General features: G+C 37.9%; 1 protein-coding gene across 11 annotated transcripts in view; it reads left to right on the top strand.

The window, feature by feature from the left end:
• Window positions 1–20,000, top strand: part of LOC133659722 (microtubule-associated protein tau-like) — a 124,786-nt gene that overhangs the window by 41,110 nt on the left and 63,676 nt on the right. For all 11 annotated transcript variants that reach the window (XM_062062389.1, XM_062062378.1, XM_062062399.1 and 8 more), the window contains exons 2-3: window positions 1,153–1,206; window positions 18,781–18,835. The gene's annotated coding sequence lies outside the window, so the exon portion shown is untranslated. The remainder of the gene's footprint in view (window positions 1–1,152; window positions 1,207–18,780; window positions 18,836–20,000) is intronic.

Raw genomic sequence — 20,000 nt, 5'->3', positions numbered from 1 at the left:
CTTATAAAATATAAAAGCTAAAATGTCTCAAAGCTCTGCCCCTTTAATTAGTGCATACTAAATAATTTAACTTTAGCCTACTACTACAACCATATTATTTACCAGCAACATAAAGTGAAACAGAGGCAGAGGTGTCCTGCCACAGTCAGTAACAAATAAACAGAAAACAGTAGTGGTGGTAGATAGACACAGAGCTTCATCAAACATCTGATCCACTGAACAAAGAGCTCCAAAAATCTTGAACTTTAGACTGCCATCAGTTTTACTCCCTACACTTAACCATGTGTTTCCTACTGCCTGCAGACTTTGCACCCTTTGTTATATACACATGTTGTGTTTCTAATATAAATACATTTAATAAAGTCAAATACTAATAAGGCAACAAGAGAAGTATCCTACACTTCTCTTTTGTAAAGTAAATCTGAACAGCCGATATGGGCATCTACATCAACTATATGATTTGTCTGAGAAGCTGGAGAGGACCAAAAAAAAAAAAAAAAAAAAGTTTTAAAAATTTTTTTTTTTTTTTTTTTTTAAATGTATTTTATTTTTATTTGTGGCGGACGTAATTCTTTCGTGGCGGGCCGCCACAAATAAATGAATGTGTGGAAAACCCTGACTTCGGTATCAGGGAGGTGTAGCGGGTTTTATAGACTAGGCTCAGTGCAAGTTGTCAGTGTGGCTGTTTTAAAGTTGTCCTATATACCCAAATAAACCTTGACCTTGTTGACTGGAATGCTAAAAAACGTCCTTAGTAGCCAAAAAGTCATAAATAAATAATCTGTTGATATTACTTTGGTAAAAGATCTGAACAGGTTTAATGTTGGTAATTACTAATGTTGCTACAGATTAAATGGCCTCTACCAAATATGTGGTCTGACCCTGAATTTGGACATGACAGCAGTCACTTGTAAATGTTCCATGCATTTATCTTAACAATCAATAAACAGACTCTAACGCAGTGAATAACATCTGCTTCTGGAAATTCTTGAATAGCAGAATTCCTCTCTGACTCTCGCCCCCTTTTCAAAGATGAATTATTGTGGCAGACACGCTCTTATTTTTTGACATACTGTAGCTCCCAGCTATTTTGTTTTTGGAATGCTCTTTTTCTGTCTTCCCATTTTTGATTTGATCTTTTTCTCTCTACAGAAAAGCCCTACTCCTCACGGACAAGAAGAGGACATACCTGCCCTGTCATAACAGGTAAGATGCTTGTTGGGATGTGAACACAACTGCAGTTCTCCCTTTCCTTCACTCCTCTTTGTTTCTGTTGTATCAGCTTCTCTTTGTTTGCACTGATAAGTACTTTGCTGACACATTGAAACCGCAGCGGGTTAATTAAGCATGTTCACCAAAGGTTTTGGGAGACATTTCTACTCTAAATCATTTAATGTATTTATCTGGGGTTGGCCCAGACTCCTCAGTTTGCGCTTTCTTAGCAAGACCTTTTGGGCAATTGTGTGCTGTAACCATTCGTGACAGGCTGGACCTTAAAGGAAAAGGTTATCGATGAAACTTTCAGGAAATGTCAGAAATGGTATACAAAACAGGTGATTTTATTCTGGAGATGACACGAATCATCGTCTGAATTTAGGATTTGTTGATAAAGCCTGGTGGAGGTCTGCACTCTCTGAGTGCTTTCCTAGTTTAGTATGCAGCCGTCTGTAAAGAAAGAAATAAAAGTGGTTACCATGCCTTACATAGACAAAAACTCTCACTGGAAATGAGCTTGAAGTAACCAAAAAAGAGACGATCGAAATAGGAGTGACAGACAGGCATCTAGTGCAGGGTTCTTTAAAGGGGAACTGCACTTTTTTTTGGAACTTTGCCTATCGTTCACAATCATTAAGAAAGACATGTTGACAAATTGAGTTGTTTTTTTTAATGCATTCTAAATATAAATACGTTTAATCAAAAGTCTGCTTTCAATGGAGCCTATTCTGCCTTTAGAGCAGGAGTCCCCAAACTGCGGGCCGTTTACGGCCCCCAGCGTCCAGAATCCGGCCCGCGGGAAGTCCCAAGTGAGAAAAAAGAAAAAAGTTTTTTTTAAATTTTTTTTAATATATATATTTTTTTTAAATTTGTCCTTACTAGTCCATTTTCTACCGTCTCCTAGCCACTCAGGCAAATAATATTGTCTAAAAATGCATTTTACCATCGATAACGTGACATGCAGCAAGTGCGCTCTTTAAGTCAATTAGTGCGCGAGGAATATATATATATATATATATATATATATATATATATATATATATATATATATATATATATATATATATATATATATATATATATATATATATATATATATATGTATGTATACATATATATATGTATACATATATATATATGTATACATATATATATATGTATGTATACATATATATATGTATACATATATATATATGTATACATATATATATATGTATACATATATATATATATATATGTATACATATATGTATATATATATATATATATGTATACATATATATATATATATGTATATATATGTATATATATGTATACATATGTATACATATATGTGTGTATATATATATATATATATATATATATATATATATATATATATATACATATGTATATATATATATATATATATACATATGTATATATATATATATATATATATATATATATACATATGTGTATATATATATATATATATATATATATATACATATGTGTATATATATATATATATATACATATGTATATATATATATATGTATACATATGTATACATATATATACATATATATACATATATATATGTATACATATATATATATATATATACATATATGTATACATATATATATATATATATATATATGTATACATATATATATGTATATACATATGTATACATATATATATGTATATATATATGTATACATATATATATGTATATATATATGTATACATATATATATGTATATGTATACGTATATATATATATATATATATATATATATATATATATATATATATATATATATATATATATATATATACATATATATATATATATATATATATATGTATGTATGTATGTATGTATGTATGTATGTATGTATGTATGTATGTATGTATGTATGTATATATATTTTTATATATATATATATATATATATATATATATATATATATATATATATATATATATATATATATATATATATATATATATATATATATATATATATAGCGCGGCCCCCAGCCAAATTGTTTTACCCCAATGCGGCCCCGGAGTCAAAAAGTTTGGGGACCCCTGCTTTAGAGCCTCTAAAAAACACCTAAACACCTCCATTATGGTTTTATATACAGTCGTAGTCAAAAGTTGACATACATTGTAAAGAACATTGTCATGGCTGTCTTGAGTTTCCAATAATTTACAGTTTTTTAAAAGTGAAATTAACCAAGCATTTTAAGGCCCTCTGCAGTATCTCTGCAGACCCCCCCCCCCGTAGAAGACCTCTGATCTAGTGTCTTCCTATTCATCCCGTCCAGGTAGCCGTCATTGCTACGCTATGTGAGAAGAAAGCATCCATCCATCCGTTTTCTACCGCTTGTCCCTTTCGGAGTCGCGAGAGTCTAGAACAGTGGTTCTTAACTTGGATTCGATCGAACCCTAGGGGTTCGGTGAGTCGGCCTCAGGGGTTCGGCGGAGGTCAAAACACACCCGACTCATCGTGTAAATACAAACTTCTCCCTATCGGCGTATTACGGATACGGCAACATTTGACTGATTTGCAGGTGTGTAGTTTGTTGTGAGTTTCTGCACTGTGTTGGTTTTGTTCTTTGAACAAGGTGATGTTCATGCACGGTTCATTTAGTATGGGGAACATATTCACCATTAATTAGTTGCTTATTAACATGCACATTAGTAACATATTGGCTCTTAACTAGTCATTATTAAGTACTTATTAATGCCTTATTCGGCATGGCCTTATTATAACCCTAACCCTGACCTGAACCCTAACCAAATAACTCTAAATTAAGTCTTTGTTATTTAAAATATGTTCCCTATACCAAAGTGTTACCAAAAACATATAACTTTGTCCTGAATTTGAAAAAAAAAACCATTTTATTTTTCACTAAAGAAGGGTTCGATAAATGCGCATATGAAACTGGTGAGTTCGGTACCTCCAACAAGGTTAAGAACCACTGGTCTAGAACCTATTCACGCTCTGCCTACAAAACAAAACACAACCTGAATCATTAGGGTTTGGAATGAAGTACAACACAGATTTTAAGCCAGTGACCTGACCTCAGAAATGTTCTTCTGAATGAACAATCTAAATCTTGCAGAAACTCTACCCAGAATTGCGGCAGCTGAAGCAGCAAAGGGGAGACCAACTCCATAGTCTTCCTTTTTCCCCACTTTCTGCTGTGTCCCAATACTTCTGTTCGTGCATCTCCTGGAGACCTGGGGCCGTACTTATCAAGCTTCTTAGAGTGCCATTTTACACTTAAGTCCTGAGAATTTGCGAAATTTAGTCCTACTCTCAAACTTAAGAATAAAAGCTTTTTATCAACGTTCTTAAGTATAAGAATCACTCCTACTCTCCACGATATTTAAGAGACCTTCAGAGGTGTCTTAAGTGGTTAGGAGTTGCCAGCAGGGGATGGCACTGAGGCGAGAGAGACGTGCGCGAACGTTCAGGGAACGGAACAATGTTTTTTTTTTTTTTGATGACTAGCAGCTGATCAAACGGTATCGTTTAGACAGAGCGGATATTATTTTTGTCACAGATTTAATACTTTTCGATTCCTTGTTGATTTCTGCATGTGTCTGCGGTGGGCTAGTATATATAGAGCCACCCACACCAGTTTCAAATTAGTTGCCTAATTAATGAATTGGAAAGAAAATGTTATGACAGTAGCGTATGTGTGTGTGTGTGGCCGTGAGGTGAGTGACGTCAGTGAGTGTGTGGGCGATAGAAGAGAGGGAGCGGTAGCGTGAGTGCCGGCGGGGACTAGTTTGTTTTGTATTATTTTGTAGTTTATTGTCAAAATATACACTCCCATTGTCCACTTAAATATTTCCAAGATATTTCTTTATTCTTAGACAACGGATTCCCTTCCGTGATTGGTCATTTCTATGGACACAGAAATGACGTCACCTAAAATTCCGTTTACGGCACATAGTAATGTCGTAATTCAGCTCTGAGTGTGACACTTAAGATTCAGTCCTACACTTCGCTGAAAGTGTGAGTAAGACGCTTGATAACTAACTTTTAAGTGCAGCTTTCAGCGAATAATTTATTTACTCTTAAGTCAACTCTTAGCAGACTTCTTAGGAGTAATTCTAAGAAGCTTGATAAGTACGGCCCCTGGCCAACAGCAAAGCTGGTCTACCGAATTGTCTTGCTTTGCTTTTGTGCAACCAGAGTGACGTTGCGAGAGGTCGGTGATGGCATGCGGGCCCTTGGCGGGTAGCAGCCGATTTGCTGGTGGGTTCTCAGCGCGGGTGACGGTGAATCAAGCGTGACTGGCACAGAGTGAAGCCCGCTGCAGGGAGGGATGTTGTTTTGGTGTCAACATTGCTGCTTTTTGCTGTCAGTCACGAGGATATTTGCATTGTAAAGTTGAATGCAGGTGTTGCAGGCTTGCATATTTGAAAGGGAAAGACCTTCCATTTCAGTTTATTGGCTTTCTGCACATGTACACAATATTGCCAAAAGTATTTGACCACCCATCCAAATGATCAGAATCTGGTGTCCTAATGACAGGTGTATAAAATCAAGCACTTAGGCATGGAGACTGTTTCTACAAACATTTGTGAAAGAATGGGCCGCTCTCAGTGATTTCCAGCGTGGAACTGTCATAGGATGCCACCTGTGCAACAAATCCAGTCGTGAAATGTCCTCGCTCCTAAATATTCCAAAGTCATTATCAGAAAAGTGAAGAGTTTGGGAACAACAGCAACTCAGCCACCAAGTGGTAGGCCACGTAAACTGACAAGAGAGGGGTCAGCGGATGCTGAAGCGCATAGTGCAAAGACTTTCTGCACAGTCAGTTGCTACGCGATAACGATACCAAGTGTATATAGTCAATACTACAGTGGTTAGATCGATATTTTTTTACCATCAAAAATATGTTGTCATTTTTGTTAATGTTTATAAACTCAGGAAATAAGTCCCTGGACACAAGACAGACTTAAGGGGAAAACTAAAGATTTTAATCAGAGCCAAGAGTAGGAAATATTAAATAGTTTATTATTTTTGTTACACTGCCATCCTGTGTTTTTGTCTGATTTATAATTGGGATCAAAAATGGAATCATTAAATGATCTTAAACATTTTAAGTATCCGCATTGGTGTGATCAATACTGCCCCTGTAATTACTCGGTATTGGATCGATACTAGGGATGTCCGATAATGGCTTTTTGCCGATATCCGATATGCCGATATTGTCCAACTCTTTAATTACCGATACCGATATCAACCGATACCGATATATACAGTCGTGGAATTAACACATTATTATGCCTAATTTGGACAACCAGGTATGGTGAAGATAAGGTACTTTTTAAAAAAAATGAATCAAATAAAATAAGATAAATAAATTAAAAACATTTTCTTGAATAAAAAAGAAAGTAAAACGATATAAAAACAGTTACATAGAAGCTAGTAATTAATGAAAATTTGTAAAATTAACTGTTAAAGGTTAGTATTATTAGTGGACCAGCAGCACGCACAATCATGTGTGCTTACGGACCGTATCCCTTGCAGACTGTATTGATATATATTGATATATAATGTAGGAACCAGAATATTAATAACAGAAAGAAACAACCCTTTTGTGTGAATGATTGTGAATGAGTGTAAATGGGGTGGGTTAGTGCACTAATTGTAAGTGTATCTTGTGTTTTTTATGTGGATTTAATAAAAAAAAACAAAAAAAAAACAAACAAACGATACTGATAATAAAAAAAAACGATACCGATAATTTCCGATATTACATTTTAACGCATTTATCGGCCGATAATATCGGCAGACCGATATTATCGGACATCTCTAATCGATACCCAAATTTGTAGTATCGCCCACAACTAGTGTAAAGTATTTCAAACTAAAGAAGAAGTGCTAAGTACATTTCAACAGAAGTGTAGATAAAAACACATTATAACAGAAAGTAACCATATATTTAAAGGAAATTAGCAAGTAGATTATTAATAGCTGTAACAATATATTACAATAGGAAATGACACATGTCACCGCATACGTCAGCAGCCAAATTAGTCATCTTTGTAACCCGTTTTGTTCTATTATAATTTACATACCAAATAATATATTGTAAGATACACTATATTGCCAAAAGTATTTGGCCACCTGCCTTGACTCACATATGAACTAAAAGTGCCATCCCATTCCTAACCCATAGGCTTCAATATGATGTCGGTCCACCTTTTGCAGCTATTACAGCTTCAACTCTTCTGGGAAGGCTGTCCACAAGGTCGCGGAGTGTGTTTATAGGAATTTTCGACCATGCTTTCAAAAGCGCATTGGTGAGGTCACACGCTGATGTTGTTTCGAGAAGGCCTGGCTCTCAGTCTCCGTTCTATTTCATCCCAAAGGTGTTCTATCGGGTTCATGTCAGGACTCTGTGCAGGCCAGTCAAGTTCATCCACACCAGACTCTGTCATCCATGTCTTTATGGACCTTGCTTGTGCACTGGTGCACAGTCATGTTGGGAAGATTAAGGAGTTTGGCTTGGCCCCTTAGTTCCAGTGAAAGGAACTTTTGAATGCTCCATCCATCTTCAACCGCTTATCCGGAATCGGGTCGCAGAGACCCCCAGACTTCCCTCTCCAGAGCAACATTAGAAACTTCCTCCTGGGGAATCCCGAAGCGTTCCCAGGCCAGAGAGGAGCTGTAATCCCCCATCTGGTCCTTGGCCTGCCGCGGGGTCTCCTCCCAGTGGGACGTGCAACGAGGACCTCCCTAGGGAGACGCTCGTGAGGCATCCGCACGAGATGCCCGAACCACCTAAGCTGGTTCCTTTCCAAGCGAAGGAGCGGCGACTCTACTCCGAGGCTCTCTCGGGTGACTGAACTTCTCACCCTATCTCTAAGGGAGATGCCAGCCACCCTTCTGAGGAAACTCATTTCGGCCGCTTGTATCCGCGAATGCTCCAGGATACCAAAATATTTTTGGACAATTCCACGCTCCCAACCTTGAGGGAACAGTTTGGAGAGGGCCCGTTCCTCTTCCAACATGACTGTGCACCAGTGCACAAAGCAAGGTCCGTAAAAACATGGATGACCGAGTCTGGTGTGGAGGAACTTGACTGGCCTGCACAGAGTCCTGACCTGAACCCGATAGAACACTTTTGGGATGAATTAGAATGGAAACTGAGAGCCAGGCCTTCTCCACCAACATCAGTGTGTGACCTCACCAATGCACTTTTGGAAGAATGGTAGAAAATTCCCAAAAACACACTCCGCAACCTTGTGGACAGCCTTCCCAGAAGAGTTGAAGCTGTAATAGCAGCAAAAGGTGGACCGACATCATATTGAATCCTATGGGTTAGGAATGGGATGGCACTTCAAGTTCATATGTGAGTCAAGGCAGGTGGCCAAATACTTTTGGCAATATAGTGTATATCGTTATCACAGGAGGCTGCAATATACTTTATAGTCCATATTGCCTATCCCAAATGAACAGATGAATTAACTGTTAAGACACCGGCAGCTTTAATTTGAATTGCATTGAAACTTGAACTCTCACCGCTGCATCAGGGTAAATGTTGAATGTTTACACAGCACAGATAGTCCAGAGCAAGAAAAGAGGAAGTGCCGCCTCGTGTGTACAGGGCCTTTGTTTGAATAATTAATGGTTAACGTAAATGCGTTATGCTGGGGTGCAAAGGTGCGTCTGGGCAATTTCACCTTCATCTGAAAGCCCTCAGGTGCGTGTTGGCCGGTGATGATTGATGGCTTCTAAAGCAGTCTGACGGGTACAACTCGGAGAGAAAAGCGTGATGGGGCGGAGGAAGCGATGCCTAAAACGTGTCTGCCTTTCTAAAGACGCCGTCACATTAATAGTGTGCAGTGTTTTTACTACAAACCCCGTTTCCATATGAGTTGGGAAATTGTGTTAGATGTAAATATAAACGGAATACAATGATTTGCAAATCATTTTCAACCCATATTCAGTTGAATGCACTACAAAGACAACATATTTGATGTTCAAACTCATAAACTTTATTTTTTTTTTGCAAATAATAATTAACTTAGAATTTCATGGCTGCAACACGTGCCAAAGTAGTTGGGAAAGGGCATGTTCACCACTGTGTTACATGGCCTTTCCTTTTAACAACACTCAGTAAACGTTTGGGAACTGAGGAGACACATTTTTGAAGCTTCTCAGGTGGAATTCTTTCCCATTCTTGCTTGATGTACAGCTTAAGTTGTTCAACAGTCCGGGGGTCTCCCTTGTGGTTTTTTTAGGCTTCATAATGCGCCACACATTTTCAATGGGAGACAGGTCTGGACTACAGGCAGGCCAGTCTAGTACCCGCACTCTTTTTCTATGAAGCCACGTTGATGTAACACGTGGCTTGGCATTGTTTTGTTGAAATAAGCAGGGGCGTCCATGGTAACGTTGCTTGGATGGCAACATATGTTGCTCCAAAACCTGTATGTACCTTTCAGTATTAATGGTGCCTTCACAGATGTGTAAGCTACCCATGTCTTGGGCACTAATACACCCCCATACCATCACACATGCTGGCTTTTCAACTTTGCGCCTATAACAATCCGGATGGTTCTTTTCCTCTTTGGTCCGGAGGACACGACGTCCACAGTTTCCAAAAACAATTTGAATTGTGGACTCGTCAGACCACAGAAAACTTTCCCACTTTGTATCAGTCCATCTTAGATGAGCTCAGGCCCAGCGAAGCCGACGGCGTTTCTGGGTGTTGTTGATAAACGGTTTTTGCCTTGCATAGGAGAGTTTTAACTTGCACGTACAGGTGTAGCGACCAACTGTAGTTACTGACAGTGGGTTTCTGAAGTGTTCCTGAGCCCATGTGGTGATATCCTTTACACACTGATGTCGCTTGTTGCCTGAGGGATCGAAGGTCACGGGCTTAGCTGCTTACGTGCAGTGATTTCTCCAGATTCTCTGAACCCTTTGATGATATTACGGACCGTAGATGGTGAAATCCCTAAATTCCTTGCAATAGCTGGTTGAGAAAGGTTTTTCTTAAACTGTTCAACAATTTGCTCACGCATTTGTTGACAAAGTTGTGACCCTCACCCCATCCTTGTTTGTGAATGACTGAGCATTTCATGGAATCTACTTTTATACCCAATCATGGCACCCACCTGTTCCCAATTAGCCTGCACACCTGTGGGATGTTCCAAATAAGTGTTTGATGAGCATTCCTCAACTTTATCAGTATTTATTGCCACCTTTCCCAACTTCTTTGTCACGTGTTGCTGGCATCAAATTCTAAAGTTAATGATTATTTGCAAAACAAAAACAAGTTTATCAGTTTGAACATCAAATATGTTGTCTTTGTAGCATATTCAACTGAATATGGGTTGAAAATGATTTGCAAATCATTGTATTCCGTTTATATTTACATCCAACATAATTTCCCAACTCATATGGAAACGGTGTTTGTAGAATGATTTGATATCATCACACATATGTTTGGTTTTAAATCAGGATTTGGAGCAGTGCACAAATTAAAATCTCTGCTAGCAGCACACAGACTGCTTCTGCCTGTTGGCAGGCGAGGTTTATCAAGCTGCTCCGATTCATTTCCTGCGTCTCAGATGATGAAGTCAAATCTGCGGATTAGGTCAGATCCCCACTATCCGCCCCCTTTATGCCCCCCCTATGTCTCCTCATGCTGCTTCTCTGGCCCTCGGCTCCTACAGGAGGTCAAAACTGATGTCGAGATGGAGAGCGTTCTTCCTTCCCAGGGACCGGAGAGGAAGCGCGTGTTTGTTTAACCTTGTAGTCATGCACTTTCAAACCCTCCAGCATGACGAGAAACTTAAAAAGATGTGCTTTGGAGTTACTGCAGAGCTGCCTAGGCGTGTTATCAGACAACAAGTCTTCGGTTTAGAGATTACAAGTTCCTGAAAAAGATCATTAGTCAATTATAATGGATTTCATAGTAAGCAAGAGACTGTCATACTTGGGTGAGATATTACTTCCTGTTTGACCTCATTTTCTTATTTGCCAAAGATGCATGAGCAGTCCTTTCCCTTTTCTGACATCCTTGCAGGACATCCCTAAGAAAGTCCCTAAAAAATGTGCAAGTGTAGAATAGAATAGAATATATCTTTGTCATTGTACATTGTACAACGAAATTACAAGCAAAACTAATTTAGTGCAAATTCATACCCCATAAAAACATAAGAACATAGATAAATAGATAAAAGTACAAACCCCGTTTCCATATGAGTTGGGAAATTGTGTTAGATGTAAATATAAACGGAATACAATGATTTGCAAATCATTTTCAACCCATATTCAGTTGAATGTGCTACAAAGACAACATATTTGATGTTCAAACTGATAAACATTTTTTTTATTTTGTGCAAATAATCATTAACTTTAGAATTTGATGCCAGCAACACGTGACAAAAGTTGGGAAAGGTGGCAAAAAATACTGAGAAAGTTGAGGAATGCTCATCAAACACTTATTTGGAACATCCCACAGGTGAACAGGCAAATTGGGAACAGGTGGGTGCCATGATTGGGTATAAAAGTAGGTTCCATGAAATGCTCAGTCATTCACAAACAAGGATGGGGCGAGGGTCACCACTTTGTCAACAAATGCGTGAGCAAATTGTTGACCAGTTTAAGAAAAACCTTTCTCAACCAGCTATTGCAAGGAATTTAGGGATTTCACCATCTACGGTCCGTAATATCATCAAAGGGTTCAGAGAATCTGGAGAAATCACTGCACGGAAGCAGCTAAGCCCGTGACCTTCCATCCCTCAGGCTGTACTGCATCAACGAGCCACATCAGTGTGTAAAGGATATCACCACATGGGCTCAGGAACACTTCAGAAACCCACAGTCAGTAACTACAGTTGGTCGCTACATCTGTAAGTGCAAGTTAAAACTCTCCTATGCAAGGCGAAAACCGTTTATCAACAACACCCAGAAACGCCGTCGGCTTCGCTGGGCCTGAGCTCATCTAAGATGGACTGATACAAAGTGGAAAAGTGTTCTGTGGTCTGACGAGTCCACATTTCAAATTGTTTTTGGAAACTGTGGACGTCGTGTCCTCCGGACCAAAGAGGAAAAGAACCATCCGGATTGTTCTAGGCGCAAAGTTGAACGGCCAGCATGTGTGATGGTATGAGGGTGTATTAGTGCCCAAGACATGGGTAACTTACACATCTGTGAATGCACCATTAATGCTGAAAGGTACATACAGGTTTTGGAGCAACATATGTTGCCATCCAAGCAACGTTACCATGGACGCCCCTGCTTATTTCAGCAAGACAATGCCAAGCCACGTGTTACATCAACGTGGCTTCATAGTAAAAGAGTGTGGGTACTAGACTGGCCTGCCTGTAGTCCAGACCTGTCTCCCATTGAAAATGTGTGGCGCATTATGAAGCCTAAAATAGCACAAGGGAGACCCCCGGACTGTTGAACAACTTAAGCTGTACATCAAGCAAGAATGGGAAAGAATTCCACCTGAGAAGCATCAAAAATGTGTCTCCTCAGTTCCCAAACCTTTACTGAGTGTTGTTAAAAGGAAAGGCCATGTAACACAGTGGTGAACATGCCCTTTCCCAACCACTTTGGCACGTGTTGCAGCCATGAAATTCTAAGTTAATTATTATTTGCACCAAAAAAAATAAAGTTTATGAGTTTAAACATCAAATATGTTGTCTTTGTAGTGCATTCAACTGAATATGGCTTGAAAAGGATTTGCAAATCATTGTATTCCGTTTATATTTACATCTAACACAATTTCCCAACTCATATAGAAACGGGGATTGTAGATAAATAGATAAAAGTACATAAAATACATAAAAATAGCAAGCACACAGCTCACATGCACAGTCATTATTGTCGTCTTGTGTTCAGCAACACTATTGCTCTCGGGTAAAAAGTGTTCTTAAGTCTGTTTGTCCGGCATTTTATTGTCCTGTATCTCCAGTTCAAAGAGTTTATGTCCAGGGTGAGATGGGTCCCTTATGATGTTTTGGGCCTTTTTGAGGCACCTGGCACTGTACAGTTCATCTAGGGATGGGGAGAGAGCAGCAAGTGATCTTCATTGCAGTTTTTATGACCCTCTGAAGTGCATTTCTCTCTGCCGCCGTGCAGCTGGCATACCATACACACATGCAGCATGTCAGCACGCTCTCTATTGAGCAGCGATAGAAGGACACAAGCCGTTTTTGTGACAGGTTGTTCTTTTTGAGGAGTCTCAGAAAGTAAATTCTCTGCTGTGCCTTTTTGATGGTCCCTGAGGTGTTCATACTCCACGACAGGTCTTCCTCAATCTGGATCCCCAGGAACCTGAAGTTAGAGACCCTTTCCACATAGTCCCCGTTGATGTACAGTGGTTGGATGTTTGTTTGTTTCCTTCCAGAAATCCACGATCAGCTCCTTTCGTCTTGGTGGTGTTAAGGACCAGGTTGTTTTCCCTGCACCACCCAGTCAGCTGCTCCACTTCATTTCTGTAGGCAGACTCATCCCTCCCAGAAGTGTGTCCTAATCTTTAAATCATGGGCTGTTTTTAAAGCACTTTTCAAATGATCAAAACAACTCACAGTTTGCAGGCAGAGTGATCAAGGCTTGCAAAATGAGGCGTTTTAGCCAAATTAGCCGATTGTCCATTTGCTGTCAAATCTTCGGAAATTAGCAGCACTCCTTCTCTTTAATCATTTTCCAAGTAAGAATAGACATACGGTCGTGGTCAAACGTTTACAGCTCGATTTTTGTTTACATCTGACATCACATGGACAAAGACAAGACCTTCTGGAGGAAAGTTCTGTGGTCAGATTGAACAAAAATTTAGCTGTTTGGCCACAATACCCAGCAATATGTTTGGAGGAGAAAAGATGAGGCCTTTAATCCCAGGAACACCAGACCTACCGTCAAGCATGGTGATGGTAGTATTATGCTCTGGGCCCTGCACTGCAAAAACTGAAATCTAAGTAAGATTAAATATCTCGAATAAGGGTGATATTTGCTTATTGTCTGTCTGATAAGATAATTCTTCTCACGAAGCAGATTTTATGTTGGTGTTTTACTTGTTTTAAGTGTTTTGGTCCTAAATTATCTCAGTTAGATATTACAGCTTGTTGCTGAGATTCTATGACCTATATTGAGTAAAACATGCTTGAAACTAGAATATCAACTGTTGTAAAGCTGTGTCATTAACACTCACAAGAATAAAACTACTTTTTTAAAGTAATAATTTCAATCATGATGCCGAGCGCATATCATTATGTCAAGATAATGGCACTAGCATTTACCTAATTTAAGAATATTTTTCAACATATTGAGCAAAAAGGTCTCTTTTTTTTTTTTTCTACCAAGAAAAGTGCACTTGTTATTAGTGAGAATATACTTATTTTAAGGTATTTTTGGGTTCAATGAGGTTAGCTAATTTTACTTGTTTTGGAAAGTCTTGACAAGCCAAATTTTCTTGTTCTATTGGCAGATAATTTTGCTTAGTTCAAGTAAAATACCCGTCATTTTAGTTGTTTGTTTTTTTTCTTGTTTTTGAACACTGACGTTTTGCAGTGTGCTTTGCTGCCAATGGAACTGGTGCTTTACAGAGAGTAAATGGGTCAATGAAAAAGGAGGATTACCTCCAAATTCTTCAGGACAACCTAAAATCATCAGTCCGGAGGTTGGGTCTTGGGCGCAGTTGGGTGTTCCAACAGGACAATGACCCCCAAACACACATCAAACGTGGTAAAGGAATGGCTGAATCAGGCTAGAATTAAGGTTTAAGAATGGCCTTCCCAAAGTCCTGAATTAAATGTGTGGACAATGCTGAAGAAACAAGTCCATGTCAGAAAACCAACAAATTTAGCTGAACTGCACCAATTTTGTCAAGAGTAGTGGTTTAAAATTTCAACCAGAAGCTTGTGGATGGCTACCAAAAGCGCCTTATTGCAGTGAAACTTGCCAAGGGACATGTAAGCAAATATTAACATTGCTGTATGTATACTTTTCACCCAGCAGATTTGGCCACATTTCTAGTAGACCCATAATAAATTCATAAAAGAACCAAACTTCATGAATGTTTTTTCGTGACCAACAAGTATGTGCTCCAATCACTCTATCACAAAAAAATAAAAGTTGTAGAAATTACCGGAAACTCAAGACAGCCATGACATTATGTTCTTTACAAGTGTATGTAAACTTTTGACCACGACTATGTAATTAGTGTCCTAAATTGAACAATATAGCAGTTTAAAACACAACATTTTTTAAAAAAGTATCAAAAAAATTATAGTTTAATGTTACTTAAAAGATACAAAGTCTCCAAGGCAGGAGGTCACAAGAAAATATCCAGTAACAATTTAACATTATTCAGTTTACTGTGTAATGAATAATGAATGATTAGTGGACTACCATCCACTTCAACTTAAAGGCAGCATACTGTAGTCCCTTCCAGAACGTTAATAATAAAAGGTTGTTCATACCTACCATTGTTCTCTGTTTGAGTAATTTTACATGATTAAGCCTTCTTTAAAATTCCAACCCACAAAATTATAAAAGTATGTTTGATTTGTGCTGTTTAAGTGCATTTGTGGTTGTTTATTGTGCTGTACATTATTTTTACATTTTAACAGGATTTAAATAAAATTGTATTGTATTCGTATCGTATCGGATCAATATCGGTTTCGGCCAATACTCGAGGCTCTAATGTCCGATGTCACATTGTATCAGAAGTAATTGTACGAAATGTAACGTACGCAATGTTTAACTGACGTTATTTTGTTAGTCACAATTACAGCAGAAAATAGAAAGGGAAAAAAACAAAGACATACAAAAAATGTGAAGTCAAACCTTGATTTTTGTTAGTAATCTGTTCCAAAAGGACGGAATCCTACAAAAACTAAAGCATTTTTTTCCCCATAGGAAACGATGAAAATCCCACCCAAACATTATACGCAAAGCACATTTTATAGATAATTATTATAGTTTTACATGCAGAAGACAATGTGAAATACATACAAATGACAAATAAAATGGGTAAAAAAATACTTTTACATTTTCACTGCAAAAAGTCAGTGTTCAAAAACAAGAAAAAAAATACAAAAATTAGGGGTATTTTATTTGAACTAAGCAAAATTATCTGCCAATAGAACAAGAACATTTGGCTTGTCAAGACTTTCCAAAACAAGTAAAATTAGCTAACCTCAATGAACCCAAAAATACCTTAAAATAAGTATATTCTCACTAATAACAACTGTGCTACTATAAGAGTACATATTTTCTAGTTTCATTGAAAATAAAACAGCGAAGTCCATTTGGCTGTCTTCTCTTTTAATATGAGACACAATTGTGTCAGTCATGATTTTTTTTTTTTACATGCTTGAAATAAGAAATTATTATTTTAAAAAAAGTAGTTTTATACTTGTGAGTGTTGATGACACAGCTTTGCAACTGTTGATATTCTAGTTTCAAGCATGTCTTACGCAATATAGGTCATCAAATCTCAGCAACAAGCTGTAATATCTTACTGAGATCATTTAGGACTAAAACACTTAAAACAAGTAAAACACTCAAACATAAAATCTTATGTATGGCCGCGCAAGTCCCGGGATGCCCAAAATGTCCATAACACACCCAGCCGAGTCCCAAGGGGAGGGGAGATAAAGTTGGAAAAGTCGGCAAAAGTCCCAAAAATGTTCAAAAATACCTACCCAGGTTCGAGTCCCACAAGTCCCGCCCCCGGCCGGTATGCCCAAAATGTCCAAAACGCACCCAGCAAAGTCCCACGGGAAGGCGGGGAGAAAAGTGAGAAAAGTTGGTAAAATGTTCAAAATTCACACCCGTGTTCGAGTCTTAAGACTTGTGGTACTCCATGTGGGACTCGAACCTGGGTAGGTATTTTGCAAATTTTTGGGATTTTTGTCGACTTTTCCAACTTTTATCCCCCCTCCCCGTGGGACTCGGCTGGGTGTGTTATGGACATTTTTGGGGACTTTTGCCGACCTTTCTCACTTTTCTCCCCCACTTCCTGTGGGACTTTGCTGGGTGCGTTTTGGACATTTTTTTGCATCCCGGGACTTGTGTGGCCGGCGGCGGGACTCGTGGGACTGGAACCCGGGGAGGTATTTTGGACACAATTGGGACTTTTGACCATTTTGGCCGCCTTTTCCCCTCTTCTTCCCCGCCTTTCTGTGCACCATTGCTGGGTGTGTTTTGGACATTTGGACAAAAATAGTTTCAGGCATGTTTTACTCAATATAGGTCATCAAATCTCAGCAACAAGCTGTAATATCTTACTGATATCATTTAGGACTAGAGATGTCCGATAAATGCTTTAAAATGTAATATCAGAAATTATCAGTATCGTTTTTTTAAAATCGGTATCGTTTTTTTAAATTTTTAAATTTTTATTTTTTTATTAAATCAACATAAAAAACACAAGATACACTTACAATTAGTGCACCAACCCAAAAAAAAACTCCCTCCCCCATTCACACTCATTCACACAAAAGGGTTGTTTCTTTCTGTTATTAATATTCTGGTTCCTACATTATATATCAATATATATCAATACAGTCTGCAAGGGATACAGTCCGTAAGCACACATGATTGTGCATGCTGCTGGTCCACTAATAGTTCTAACCTTTAACAGTTAATTTTACTCATTTTCATTAATTACTAGTTTCTATGTAACTGTTTTTATATTGTTTTACTTTCTTTTTTATTCAAGAAAATGTTTTTAATGTATTTATCTTATTTTATTTTATTTTTTTTAAAAAGGACCTTATCTTCACCATACCTGGTTGTCCAAATTAGGCATAATAATGTGTTAATTCCACGACTGTATATATCGGTATCGGTTGATATCGGTATCTGTAATTAAGAGTTGGACAATATCGGAATATCGAATATCGGCAAAAAGCTATTATCGGACATCCCTATTTAGGACCAAAACCCTTAAAACAAGTAAATACTCTAACATAAAATCTGCTTAGTGAGAAGAATTATCTTATCAGACAGAAAATAAGCAAATATCACCCTTATTTGAGATATTTAATCTTACTTAGATATTAGTTTTTGCAGTGTTATTGAAGACCAATCGTTCTTTCTTGACTTCCATGGTGTTTCTGACCAATTGTATTAAAGTGCTGGGGTTTCTATCCAAGGACGTACGAACACACACACACACATCTTTGTTAACATAAACTGATGCAATCACACATGCGTGAGACATCACAGCAGTATACTGTACTGCAATTCACAACTTTATTTGGCCCATGGTTGCTTCTCTACAAGTTGTACATAGAAAGGCAAGAGACTGAGCCACCAACATATGGGATTCTTTGTTTGTCAATGATATGCACGCAGACGGACTAGTTTGTTGCACGCAATGTTTGGCCGTGCGATAACCGAGACAGTGTGTAAAAACCGGGGCAAACCTTTCGATCAAATCCAATCCAATCATGCGAAAAACGGGGCATACAAAAACAATAGTACCACTGTATACCTTTTGTTCATTAGATTGCAACTATGCCTGCAGTTTTGCTAACATGCATTCTCTCTTCTTTCCATCCCGCTCTTAGTGCGCCCTCAAGCAGACCCTCCAACGCCATCAGTGCAAACAGCTCTTCGTGTTTGGTAAGCACACTTTAATCAACAAAACAGATTCCGACTGAGTCCAGGAGTTTTTTTTTTAGTGGTTAAAATAAGGGAGTTGCTGTCAATGTGGAGCAGGAGTGGCTCAAGAGAGAGAGAGAGCAAGTGCCCCGTGTCTCAGTCACTGTGGTTGTATAAATGTGAATGAATGTTTGGTAGTGGTCGGAGAATTAGCAGCCATGTTTCCGTCACTCTACTGCAGGGCAAATATGGCTACAGCTGTAGATTATCACCATTATGTGTGACTGTAAACACTGCAAAAAGTCAGTGTTCAAAAACAAGAATAAAAAATACAAAAATTAGGGGTATTTTACTTGAACTAAACAAATTATCTGCCAGTAGAACACGAAAATTCGGCTTGTCAAGACTTTCCAAAACAAGTCAAATTAAAAGTAAAAGTAATCCATGTATGTATTAATCCTTTATGAAATGAATACGATTTTCTCGGTTTTTGATAAGGTTCAAGATATTTATCAGGATTCCTCTTCTTTTTACTTGGTTAAACACTTGGAGTTTGAACAGTTTCTTAAAGTGGATCATTTTAGTCCATTGTTTGATTTCTTAGTTTATTCCATTCCATAATTTAGCCGTTAGCAAAAAAAAAAAAATCCACAGATTAACTGCACATTGTTACAAGCCGCTTGAGAAAAAAGTAGGGTTTATAGGCCGAAAATACGGTAACGGCAAATAAACTGCATTTCTGAGTATCTTAAGTATCATTATCAAGTAGGTATATCACCGGAGGACGAGGCTAAACATGTTACACAGTATGATATGTCTGGGGATGCCACCCGCGTATAATCCTTGACATCACTCGACAAATCTTTTTTTGATGACGTATACACTGCAAAAAGTCAGTGTTCAAAAACCAGAAGAAAAAATACAAAAATGAGGGGTATTTTATTTGAACTAAGCTAAATTATCTGCCAATAGAACAAGAAAATTTGACTTGTCAAGACTTTCCAAAACAAGTAAAATTAGCTAACCTCAATGAGCCCAAAAATACCTTAAAATAAGTATATTCTCACTAACAAGTGCACTTTTCTTGGTAGAAAAAAAAAGACCTTTTTGCTCAATATGTTGAAAAATATTCTTAAATGAAGTAAATGTTAGTGCCATTATCTTGACATAATGATATGCGCTCGAC

The sequence above is a fragment of the Entelurus aequoreus genome, linkage group LG01 (assembly GCF_033978785.1).
Source record: "Entelurus aequoreus isolate RoL-2023_Sb linkage group LG01, RoL_Eaeq_v1.1, whole genome shotgun sequence".
NCBI lineage: Eukaryota > Metazoa > Chordata > Actinopteri > Syngnathiformes > Syngnathidae > Entelurus > Entelurus aequoreus.
The sequence above is the reverse complement of the archived record's forward strand: the minus strand, read 5'-3'. Positions and strand labels throughout refer to the sequence as shown.